The 12,174-nt window shown below is 55.0% G+C and overlaps 1 long non-coding RNA gene across 2 annotated transcripts in view; it reads left to right on the forward strand.

Moving 5' to 3' along the window:
* The window catches only part of LOC133084520 (uncharacterized), a 34,122-nt gene extending 24,085 nt beyond the window's left edge, over window positions 1-10,037 (forward strand). The window contains exon 6 of one of the 2 annotated variants that reach the window (XR_009699452.1): window positions 9,679-10,037. This is a non-coding gene — a long non-coding RNA (uncharacterized LOC133084520). Of the gene's footprint in view, window positions 1-2,338; window positions 8,177-9,678 lie in introns of those variants that run through there. The other variant, XR_009699450.1, reaches the window with a different exon arrangement.
* The last annotated feature ends 2,137 nt before the right edge of the window (window positions 10,038-12,174 follow it).

Raw genomic sequence — 12,174 nt, forward strand, 5'->3', positions numbered from 1 at the left:
AGGGCTCAGGCCCCGGGCCCTGCCGAAGGTTGTGGGAACTGGGCGTGGGTCACCTGCGAGGGAGGCTTTTCCCGCCAGGGGGCAGCAGAGGGTCAGGGAGCAGGAGGCCCTGGGGGCTGTGTGGGCCCCGCCTGCTGCGCTGTCCTGGGAGGGGCGCCACTCACATCCAGGGCCTGTGCAGGTGGCTTGGGAAGGGGCCAGTAGGGGCCAGATCACCAGAAATCGTGTTCCCGCAACTTTCCGAAATGTGCCCGGGAGCCCTCCAGCCCCCAGGGTCTTCTACGGGGTGGGCTGCCTTCCCTTCTCAAGTCAGGGGGTCCCGGGGCAGGTGCCTCTCAGCCCGGGGTTTGCAGAAGTGGTCGCAGGATCCCGGCCCCCTCGCCCTGGCATCCCCAGAGCCCGTTTCAAGGCCTTGCTGTCTTCTCGACTGTTTTCCGATGTACTCTCTGTATTTCGGCGGAAAGCGCGTTTGCGCTGTGTGTTGTTGAACTTGTCCTCTCCCCTCCTGACCTGCCTTCCCCCGCACACCCCCCCGCCCCCCCGCCGGGGTTGGGGGCTGTTTGTACTGGCGCTTCCGACCCCAGGGACGCCCTGGTTCTGTGCAGTCTCCTTTCTCTGTACCGGACAGGATTTGTGCACTTGTGTGTTGTGTGCCTGTGTTTGTCTCTAAAAATGAGGACCAGAGTCCCTCTGGACTTCTCGATTCCTATCTGGGACATTAAAAAAAAAAATTGGATTCCTAGCAAGTGCCCTGAGCAGGAGGAGGCCGCTTGGCTGGACCCAGGATCCGAGGCTGGGGGAGTGGGGCGCCCAGGGGGGTCGGGTGCAGCTGGGGCTAGTGTTTCGCCTGGTGGGTGGGAGGTGAGGGGATGGTTCGTGGCAAGGGGGTTACACTCCACTCGGAGCGGCTTTGGACCCCAGGTGGGGACAGGGAGTGGCCAGCCACAGGCTTGGGGCGGGGCGTAGCTCTACTCCAGGCCAGTGATGATGCAGGTGCGCTGTGAGGGCAGCGAGCTGGAGGCACAGGAATCAAAGCTGCAGGGTTTGCGGACAGGATGTGGGGAGGGAGGGAGGGAGGGGGACCGGGGGCAGCCTCCATGCTTTGAAGGCGGGCCCTGAATGGATGCAGACAGACGGCATCTAGAAGATGGAGGACACGGAATCACGTGTCTGGGTCACGTGAGCAGGGCCTCGTGGGCCTGAGGTGGCGCTGGGGCTTCAGGGCTCTGCACACTTATTAACCCTGAAGACACCTGCTCAGAGAGGGTCTCCAGAGAGCCCCCCAAACAGCCCAGGTGTCATCGTGTGGACCAGAGTGGGGGTGGGAGGGGCTTGGGGCAGGGAGAGCCTGGGAGAGTCTTTCTGAAGAAACCTTGTGTGGTTTTAAAAGTCAGCTGAGGGTCAAGAAGACTTAGAAAGTATTGGGGAGAAGTGGGGGGCCACGGCCATGTGCACAGAGGAAATAGGGAGGGACAAGAGCAAACCTCTCGGGGAGCCTTCTCCCCAGGTCCGAGGGGCTGTCGAGGGGTCACATGGATGGAAATGGGCTGGTGGGAGAATGCCCAGGGGCGAGGGTGGGTTGGGATTGGATGAGTTCTGTCTGTTTAGGAATGTTGAGGGCCTGAGGGTCATCGGGTCAGAGCTCTTAAGAGTTTGGGATCCAGCATTCTAAGGGTCTCCAGTTCTGAGATGCTGAATTTCAGGACAGGGCTCTGAGGGCTGTAGAAGCTGGGGGTGGAATTTCCACATGGGCCCCCATCTAGTTCTGTCCATGCCCGATCCGTGAGGTCCAAGATGGGATCTCAGCACTCCTCTCTGATCAGGGCTTATCTCAAGTGTGTGTTTTTTCTTCTCACTTTTTTAAAAAAAGACAAATTTTGTCTGTTGACTTTGACCTTTGCATGCACCCCTTGCACAAATCCTTCCCCTGGTGACACCAGGAGCTGCAAGTCTCCTTGGATTTCTGTACAACTCCCAACTCCCTCCTCAGGAAGCTTGGCCTCGGGGCTGGCCTTCCAGAGGGCGGAGGACGGAGGCTGGGCCTCTGGGGCAGATGGACCAAGGGCTCCCTTGTGATCCTAATGTAAATGGTGTGGATAGCACATGACCTAGAGCAGGAGATCACCCATCATTCGACATGTAACCCATCTTTATTTCTTCCCTTCAAATTCCTGTTTATGAGCACACTTTTTTAAAATGGACATCTAATTTTTTTAAATGAGCGTTCATTTTTTAAACCTAATTGCCATTCTTCACCACATACACTTTTTTTTCTTTTTTTTACATCTTGCCTTTTCCACTTAATATTCTGTCGTCAACATTTTTCTTTCTTCCATAGACTTCATCACGTCACTGCCTTGTGTCTCATTGAGCGGCTATGTCAGTCATTCACCACATCAACCTGCTATTGTTACTATTGCTATGCATAATTCCTCTTTTTTTTTAATGTTACAAATTATGCCACAGCTAATGGCTTAGCACACCCACTTTTTTTTTTTCATTCTTACGAATTATTTTCCCACACCTAGAAATGATTGTTGTTTCATGGTATGTCAGTTTCTCCTGCTAGGCTGTGAGCCCCTTAAGGGCAAGAAGCTTGTTGAATTGATCTTTGTATCTCTAATGCCTGAAATGTTGTCGATGCTAAATGTTAGATGAGAGGATGGAAGGATGGATGAAGATGTGAGTGAGTGGTTGGTTGGCTGAGGAGGAGAGGATGGAAGGATGGATGGAGATGTGAGTGAGCAGGTCAGTGGTTGGCTGAAGAGGAGAGGATTGAAGGATGGATGATGATGTGAGTGAGTGGGTCAGTGGTTGGTTGGCTGTTAGAGGAGAGGATGGAAGGATGGTTGAAGATGTGAGGGAGCAGGTCAGTGGTTGGCTGAGGAGGAGAGGATTGAGGATGGATGATGATGTGAGTGAGTGCATGGTTGGTTGGCTGTTAGAGGAGAGGAGGGAAGGATGGGTGAATAAAAGGATTGGTGAATGAACAAATGAACTTCTTAGGGTTGAGTTTCTTGAATGAAGGGCCAGGAATTTTTGTATGAATATTGACTAATAGCAGAAAGCTTACAGCATTTTATAATGTCCAGCGATGTATTAGCATTTTGTTATGATGTTGCTAGTTTATCTCTGTTAAAAAGTGTTTTTCTGTCATTTTAACTTGCATTGCTTTGATTACTAATGACGGTTGAACATTTTCACATGTGTTTGTTAAAAAATTGCATTTTATCTTCTGTGAACTGTTTGTCCAAGTCCACCGGGTCATGGCTTTGTGATGAGACTGAAGGATGGAACGAGTGTCCTCAGGACGTAGTGAGCCCTTCCTCACTGGAGGCATTCGAGGGGCAGGCCAGGCAGATACGCGGTGAGGGTGGCTTTAAGGAGATTCAATTAGTGGGAGTGGGGTTGGCCTAGATGACCCTTCATTTGACCTTAGGATTTTGCTTCTTCCTGGGAAATGGGCATCTTCCCTTTGTCAACCCAGCAGTATCTAAGGCCACATCCCCCTGGTGGGCTTGTGCATTAGTGATTTACAAACTCTAACCTCACCCTCTATAACTCTTGTGGGGCAGGACTATCTCTTTGATCCTCCAGGGTCCAGACAACTGTGCTACCATCTTGTAGAGTTAAGTGGTGGACTTCCCACCCGCCCCCCTTCCCCATTTCACCTTGAGGAGGACGGGCCCCTGCACCTCCATTTGCCACCTCTCAGCGCAATCAGCTGAGGCGATCAGCTGCCGTTTACGTTCCAGGGGTCCTGTGAGCAAATGTCCCCTAGGCCTGCGTGTTGGTCTTTGGGGTTTAATTGATTAAGGGGACATGTCGGATCAGGTCTGATAGTGAATCCTCCTTCAGAAATGGGACAGTTCAATTCCGTGAGCCAAGGAGCAGAATGGACCCCATGTTCTCCTCGGGCTTCCCCTCATGGTCCGCCCCAAGGCTAGCTGGGGCTCAAAGGTCACCGTGGCCATTCGGGGAGGGCACGTGACCCAAGGAGGGCTTGCCCCTGCTTTCCAGAACACCCTCTGCTCTCAGCCGAGGGCCGCATCTTCCCACTGACCCTCTACTATAGCACCGAGTGCTGTTTGCCTGCATCGGAATTTCTCACCCACGTGTTTGCCCCAGCATCGAAGCTTGGGAGGCCAGTGATGAGTCCCAACATTATTTTGATCCATCCATCCATCCGTGCATTTGGCCTACATCTCTTGACCTGGTGCTTTGGCCTTTCCCTTTCCTGAAAGCAAACCTTTTCCTCTTGGGCAGGCTGTGTAGTGCCATGGGCTGTGGTTATGAAGTGAACGCCCTTATTTGTGGCTTCTTCCTCCGGGGTCACTGCTCTGAGCACGTCCCAGCTGGATGTCATCCGCCACCGTCACCCACACGGCTTCCTTCCCCATGGCGCTTTCCCATGCATCACACACCGTGAGGGAACCAGGGCCAGGGTCCGAGAGCGGCCCCCCCTCCCCCGCCCGTGAGCAGAGATGTCCCCCCAGGCCACCCTGCCTGGTGCATGGTCCCTGCCATGAGCTTTGCCCTCAGCCTTTCAGCTTCCTCCCACCAGATGGCAGTGGTTGTAACTCATCCCTTCATTCTTTCATCCCTTCATTCGTTCACTCAGTCCACAAACATTTGAAAAGATCCGCCGGTGCTATACTAGAGCTGGCTCACGGGACGCATTCCGACCGTCCCCTTTCGAAGGAAAAGACGGGCATGTTTGCCAGGGGCCATGTTTGTGTGTCAGTAACAAGGCGGGACCCTTGATTTAGCTCCCACCCCTAGACCCGAGTTCTGTGGAAAGTTTGATAGCCCTCTCCGACTTTGTTCCTCCCCAAACTAAGTTGATTAGTAATCAGCAAACTGTGTTCCTTGGTGCTCAGAAATCATAGCCCGTAGCCTCAAGAGGCCAGAATGAGAGCTGGGGGGTCTGAAACGAAAGGCTGATTCTGGCCGTGAGCAGGCTTTCAAGTCATTAGAACACCCTGATCTTGCACAAAGGGGAACTTAGAGTCATTCCTGCCCCTTTGAGATTTGCTAACTCTGGGCTCTATTTAGAAAAAATTGGGGAAGATGATTGCTTGCTTGGATGGCAAGGATCGTGCCCCATGCAGGGTCTGCACAGAACAATCTACTGGCACAACAGGGCATCCGAGGCACACAGCGCTTGGCGAACCCTGGATGCAGGTCCCAGGCCAGGTGGCATCCACCACCGCCCCCCCCATCTCCAACTTAGCTCACTGCTACCTGCTTGGGACAAGGCGTAGATCTAGGGGCTCTACTGAGAATTCTGTATTTGATTTATTGCCTTGGACAGTGGGGGTGGTCGACAAAGCCAGGACCCTGGAGCTGGACAAACGTGTGGTTTAAACTGACGGTGACAGCTTGAGTCTGTCTCCTGGGGAGATCATGGCACCCACCTCGCAGGGCTGTTGTGAGGATTGATGTAACCAGGATTTTGAACTGTGATTCTGAAAGGGTGTGCGCGTGCCCCCAGGGGTGGGCTGGGGGCGGGATGACAGGCCGGGAGGGGCAGCCCGATTTGGGCAGGTTAGCGGGAAATCATTTTGTCAAACACGCAGTGGGTATTGTGGGAACGAATGCTAAATTTGTATGGCGTTCGAAGGTTAGGCAGTTGTAATTTTGGCAGGAACCTTCGTGCTGGGTAATGATGACCCCTTTGGGCAATGCCCTGGACCCCCTGGGGTACGCGTTCACACCTGTCTCCGGAATCGGAATCGGTTGGAAGGCCCCATCTGTGTCTTGCCTACCGCTGTGTCTGGCCTGTGGGCGGCGCTTATCCTCCACGAGAGACCCCTCCCAGCAGTGTCCTCCCCCCAAAATATTAGGCACCAGCTGTCAAAGACATTACACCTCTCCCCACTAATGTCCCCTCTCCCCATTCACAACATTTGGGCTCAAATGTCAGCAGCCTGGGTGCCTAACACAGTACCAGGCCAGTGGTAGGGGGGTCACCTTCCATTTCCATTGAAAGGATGGACAGGTAGATGGTCAAATAACAAAATTGTAACCCAATGCAAGCGACGGTTGTTTATAACCTTTACTAAGAGATTGTATTTTGTTCCTAATTAACCTGTTAACAGTTGTTGTATCTTATGGACCTTTGTATGATGTGTGTTGTTCGAAAACCAGGACTCTTGCTTCGGGTGTCACTTGATGGAACTTTCGCTGTCCGATTAACGAGTCAGTGTTTTGTGTTAGAAATGAGAATCCGGGGGGGCGCTTAACTAACTGTGTGGTGTTGGGCAAGTCCCTTCTCCTTCCTCTCTGACCCTCGGTCTCCTTTTCTCTAAGCTGTGGGTCACCAGAAAGCTTACCTCACAGGGTTGTTGTGAGGGCCCAGGGCTGCTAATGAAATGCTGGCTGTCACTGAGAACGGTCGCGTGTTGGGGGCTGTCTGGAAGGGAACAGGGATGCCTTTCCTAGTTCCAAGAGAATAAAAAGTCAGCCTTGACCTTATGCTAAGATTGTATTTCCAACAGTCAGTGGGATGTGTAAGGCAGAGGCCCAGCAGTCTGCAAGCGTTTAGCGATGTGGGCCCAGGGTAAATATTGGTTTGGTTAATGAGTGATGGCTTTTTCCCTTCCTCGGAGCCTCCCTTCCTCTCCCCTCGCATCCTGGGCTGCTGCTTGTTGCGTGCAGGGTGACTGCTTTGGGTTTGTCCTACCTGTCGCTGCCTGGCCTGTGGAGGGGCTTCTGCAGACGTCTGTGGGTGCCCCGGGGTGTTTCTTAGGGAGGAAGGCAGGGGGACAGTTTCGAGAGAGCCCGAGCAGGGTTTCTGGGTAACATCTTTAGGGACTAAAACACCTTCTTCTGCCTTTTAAGGGAAAGGCCGGTGCTCCTAATTTCCTCCGCCCGCTTCCTTCTTTCCCTGACTGTAAGGTAAATAAATGAGTCTTCAGCCCCCTCCATGGGCCTGGAACCAAACTTGGGGCTGTTCCACGCCCACAAGCTCCCTGCTTGATTGGCGTGTGGGCCCATTTTACAGATGAGGAAGTTGAGAATCAGGGACCGCGGAGTGTCAGAGCCAGGACTGAACAGTCTGCCATGAAAAGCCGGGGGGCACTCTTTCCACTTGGCCAAACAAGCCCTCCCAGTTACCGTGGCCAGCCTCTGCCAGCCCAAATGTGCCCCAGTGTGTCTCTGTCCCCACCACACGCCTGGCAGTGCTCCCGTGCAGGTCACGTTCTCCAGAGCTCAGTGGGACCTGGAAACTTGGCCGAATTAGATACTGCCCTGCTCTGGATGAAGTCCCAGGAGACACCCCTGCAGGGGTCATTTTGGATCGGGGGTCTCCACGTGACCACGGAATTCCTTTCCTGGCCCTTGTCTCACATGTGTGGGACATCAGTGTTCTGCTAGAATGGAACCAGATTCCATTCCAGGTGGGCTTGAGCTGGGGATCTCGTTGAGTCCCTCCCTCCTGGCCCCTCCCTCTGTGGAAGCCTCACCACCCTCCTGGTTTGGCCTCTGCCTTTCACAGCTGCAGTGGGCTGTGTCTGCACCATGGCCACCCCATGTCCCTGAGAACGTGTCTGAAGCTCCCGAGGGGCGGGCCCCACGCTAGGGACAGGTTGATAGGGTCCCCCTCCCGGTAGACTGTGGGTCTGTGTGTGGGTGTCTGCTCCCTGATGGACCTCGGTCCTGTGTGACCCAGGGGGAAGGACTTTCTCAGGTGCCTGGTGTTTTCAGGGCCTCGTCCTCTTGAGGGGGGCAGGCCTGGGTCCCCGCCTCTCTCTGGAGGGCAGATAGAAAGTCGAAGCTCAGTGAGGTCATGCCTAAGCAGCTCTTAGACCCCCTCCCTGACTCTGAGACCTATGCTTCTCTGACCCTCACAGCCCTGCTGTCTACACTAGTAGGTGCCGACTAGGCGCTCGCTGACTGATAGGGCAGGTTTTAGTGGATGTGAAAAGCTGAATTGACTGTTGGCTGACGTACGTGTTGAATCTGCATGCGTTTCTGTAAGAGAAAAAGGTGTGTTTTCTTGGCAAAGACTCTTCAGGGCAAATCCTGAGGGTCTTTGTCTGCGCTGGGGGCTCACCCCAGGGGGTGCAGCCCAGAGGGCGGCCGCCGGACGGACCCTCCTGATGGAAATAGCTGTCTTCTGAACATTGTTGGAAATATTTATATCTAGAATAAAACTTTATTTGGGCTAAAATGTACTCCTATGTGTAGTGGTCCAAGTGATTTTTTTTTTTATTAAGTATAGTCGATTTACAATACTGTGTTCATTTCTTCTGTACAGCAAAGTAACTCACTTATACATATATATATTTTTTCATATTCTTTTCCATTATGGTTTGTCACAGGATATTGACTATAGTTCCCTGTGCTATATACAGTAGGTGGTCCAAGTGATTTTGATGACGTGGCATTTGGCAATTCCCAAGTGGCAGAGGTGTCCTGGTCCCGCCCACGCCCTCTCTGGGCCTCAGGAGCCCTCGCCCTTGGGGAGGGGAGGTCTTTTACCTGAAAAGTCTTTGTCCTCACCATTGGTGACAATCAGCATTAACCTGTAAGGCACATGCCCAGTCTGGGATGCAGCCCTGGTCAGCCAGCAAATGAGGGGGGGATCGGACCCCAGACCTTGATTCCTTTCTTCTCCTCTCGCCCTCCTCCCCACCCCCTCAAGCTGAGGGGCGGGGCACTTACCCATTTGAGTTCTGGTTCTGGCATCACCATTTGCCAGCGTAGTGGCCTTGGGAGGGTTACTTGGACCACCCCGAGCCTTGGTTTCCACCCCTGTAGAATGGGTACATAATGACAGTGTCCGCTCCGGGGTTGCTGGCATAGTGCCTTGCTGCACTCCGTATATACTGGCTCTGAGATCAAGGTCTGGGGCTCGAAGCCACCTAAGCACCTTTATGTGTATGTGGCCTGGATGAGTTTGATCACCTGTAATCTGGAAATAGTCACATCTACCTGGCGTGGTTATTGTCGGATTCAATGAGATTGTTCATGTGAAAATAAATGCTTCGTTACCCGGCCTCCCAGTGGGGGCTGGCCACAGCACCCTGCAGCCTGTGGGCCCTGGTTGCGGAAGCCCTGGGCTTTCTGGAACTGCCAAAGGGGGGCTGCAGGGCGGAGTGGAGGGCGTCAGGGGAGCACCCGGCCAGCTTTGGAGGGACAGCGAGGGAAGGAAGGGTTTGCTTTTCAATACAGAGATGTAGCAGGTTCAGAGGGGAGGGGATTGAGGTCCAAGTGGGCAGGATCAGGGAGAATTTTTAGAAAGAGGAGGAAGCTGATAGTTTAGAAAATGCCCAAGTTTAATTGGCAACAGGTTGGACAGGAGAGCTGGGGTGGTTTTTAGCAAGGCCAAGCGTTCTAGATTTGGGTGAATGAGGTGAGGACCATCAGAGCTTCCTGGTGCAGGAGGGTGTGATGCTTCTGGAAATCTCTGCAGGAGGAGGAGACCGGGTGTGGGATGCCAGAGTTGAGGGGCACCAGGCAGAGTGCAGGGGATAGTGGCTGGGTGCTCACCTCGCCCCCATGGCTGCTGGGGGCCAGGGCCCTCTCCCCATGTGGTCCAGGCCCCCGAGCGACCCGTCTCCTAACCCTCTCTCTGCTCCTTGCCTCCCACGTGCCTGTGTGCATGAGAACTCTTGTCCGCCAGTGAGCCCAGGAGCGGGTGGCCTTCATCAGCACCTGTGTCTCTCTCAGCCTCCACAGCCACGGGGAGACCTGCACGCGTTCCCATGGGACAGGCCGGACCCAAAGACTCTGGACCCGGGCCACTCCCCTGCATGGAGGGGCGTGTCCTCCCTGCCTCCCCGCCCTCTGACTGATGGACTTCACTGATTTGAGTGTCAGACACGCGGGCTGGACCCCTCCCCACCCCTCATGAACCCTGAGACTTGGGGGAGCGCCGAGCCTCGCTGTCCGCACCTGTGAAATGGGATCGGACACCTACCTCACAGGGCTGTTGTGAGGAGCATGTGACGCGGTCGGAAAGTGCCCTCCCGGGGGCTTGGCACACCCCGTTGTGCTCTCAATAAATGTGTTTCTTGCCTTAACAAAAACAGTGATGGATGTGCTACTAATCTGAGGAGGGGTGAATGTTGGGATGCTATCTGGCTGGGGGCTTCTCCTCCTCTCGGGCCCGTCTGATGGGAGGGGCAGGGGAGCCAGCTCCGGTCCCAGGAAGCCACCTGTCCCCTACCCACTGGATACTCAAGGGTGACGGGATGCCCAGAAGCAAAGCTGGCCTGGGGGGATCCTGAGATGGATGCATGTTTGGATGAACTAACCCGGGCAGGTCCCCCTTCTTCTAATGGTTTTAGGAAGCCAGGTTTCTTTCCAGAAAGGAATATAGACAGGACATGGAAGAAGTCTGAGCTGGTCCCTGGAGCCCCGGAGGGGCCGCCCCCAGGGCTGCGACTCTTCCCCCCGCCCCCGCTCCTCACATATTCCCAGGGCCCTGGTGGGGGGCCTGGTAGAGCAGTCATCCTGCTTAAACGAAAGGGGAGCGGACGGCCGAGCTTGTTCTGGTCCAGCCTGGCTGCGACCCAGGGCCAACACTCATCCCACGAGCTGGCTACTGAGCAGGCCCTGAGGCACCGCAGAGGCAGAGCCCGAGATGCAGCCCCTGCCCCACTGGCAGGGGCGCCCAGCTCAGGAAGCTCAGGCTGTTGGCCGGCAGTGTGTGGCTGGGGCCGAATGGGGACAGAGGGGAGCAAGGGCGAGGGAGCGTCGGACTCGAGTCCACGAGGAGTCCTGGGGTCAGCACACCTGGCTTTGCTGGAGCAGATGAGCTGGACACGCAACCAGTGGGAAAGAGAGGCTGACCGCTGCCACTGCCACCGTCAATGCCATTGTCAACGCCAAAGCCGTGACAACCACCACCACTACGGCCATCTCCTCCTCCTCCTCTTTCTCCTCCTTCCCCATTTCTTCTTCCTCTTCTTCTACCTTCTTCCTTCTCCCTCCTCCTCTTCCTCCCTCCTCCCCTCCACTCCCCACAGGGAGGTGCCTCAAGGGAACTACAGGCAAGTCCAGCCATGATTGCATGGGGCTGAGCATGGCTCCTTTGCAGAGAGAAAGAACCACCTCGGGGACCATGGCCACATCTCAGCCAAGGAGACTTGACCCCAGTCCCTGATCAAGATGGAGACATGGATGGTGCTGAGTGAGGGTCCAGGCAGCACTGAGATGAGAAGAAGACAGTCTCCAAGTGTGCTCACCTGGATGAGTCCACGGCCAGCCAAGGGGCAGCCGAGAGTCCAGGAGAGTCCTGCATCAGGGCCCCCAGCCTCTGATGAAGCTTGTGCATCCAAATGAAAGTCCCCTTGATGTTCCAGAGCTGAGACCCAAGCTCTAGCCTCTGATGAAGCTCAGATGTCCATGATGAGGGGCCCCCTTGATGTTCCAGAGCTGAGACCCCAGCTCCAGCCTCCAGTGAACCTTGGGCATCCGGAGGGAGGGCCCCTCTGATGTTCCAGAGCTGAGACCCCATCTTCAGCCTCTGATGAAGCTCAGGTGTCCATGATGAGTGACCCCTTGATGTTCCAGAGCTGAGACCCCCAGCTCCAGCCTCCAGTGAACCTTGGGCATCCAGAGGGAGGGCCCCTGTGATGTTCCAGAGCTGAGACCCCATCTTCAGCCTCTGATGAAGCTCAGGTGTCCATGATGAGTGACCCTTTGATGTTCCAGAGCTGAGACCCCAGCTCCAGCCTCTGATGAAGCTCAGATGCCCATGATGAGGGGCCCCATTGATGTTGCAGAACTGAGACTCCAGCTCTGGCCTCCAGTGAACCTTGGGCCTCCAAAATGAGGGCCCCCTTGATATTTCAGAACTGAGACCCTAGCTGCAGCCTCTGATGAAGCTCAGACGTGCAGAACTGCTGAGAAAGCCTCAAGGCCATGGGCTTGCCTGGGCACGACTGGGTGTGGCCAAGGTTTGACTTGACCGGAGGTGGCAGAGGAGACTCTGCTCTCCACGCATGGCCTGCAGCTCTCTTCGCTAGCAACACTGGAGGTACTGAACCCCGCAGGAAGTTGGGTTCCAGATGCATAAGGAGAGATGTGGAGCAGGGGCTGCTGGCCGGAGGAAGAGTGTTAGGAAGAGCCTGGCAGCAGAAGCCATGGATTGTGGGCGGGGCCCTGCTGACGGAGCCTGCCCGTGAGTGTGTATCTCGGCAGCAAAGTGCCGTTTTATGC

This window comes from Eubalaena glacialis, chromosome 2 (genome assembly GCF_028564815.1).
Source record: "Eubalaena glacialis isolate mEubGla1 chromosome 2, mEubGla1.1.hap2.+ XY, whole genome shotgun sequence".
NCBI lineage: Eukaryota > Metazoa > Chordata > Mammalia > Artiodactyla > Balaenidae > Eubalaena > Eubalaena glacialis.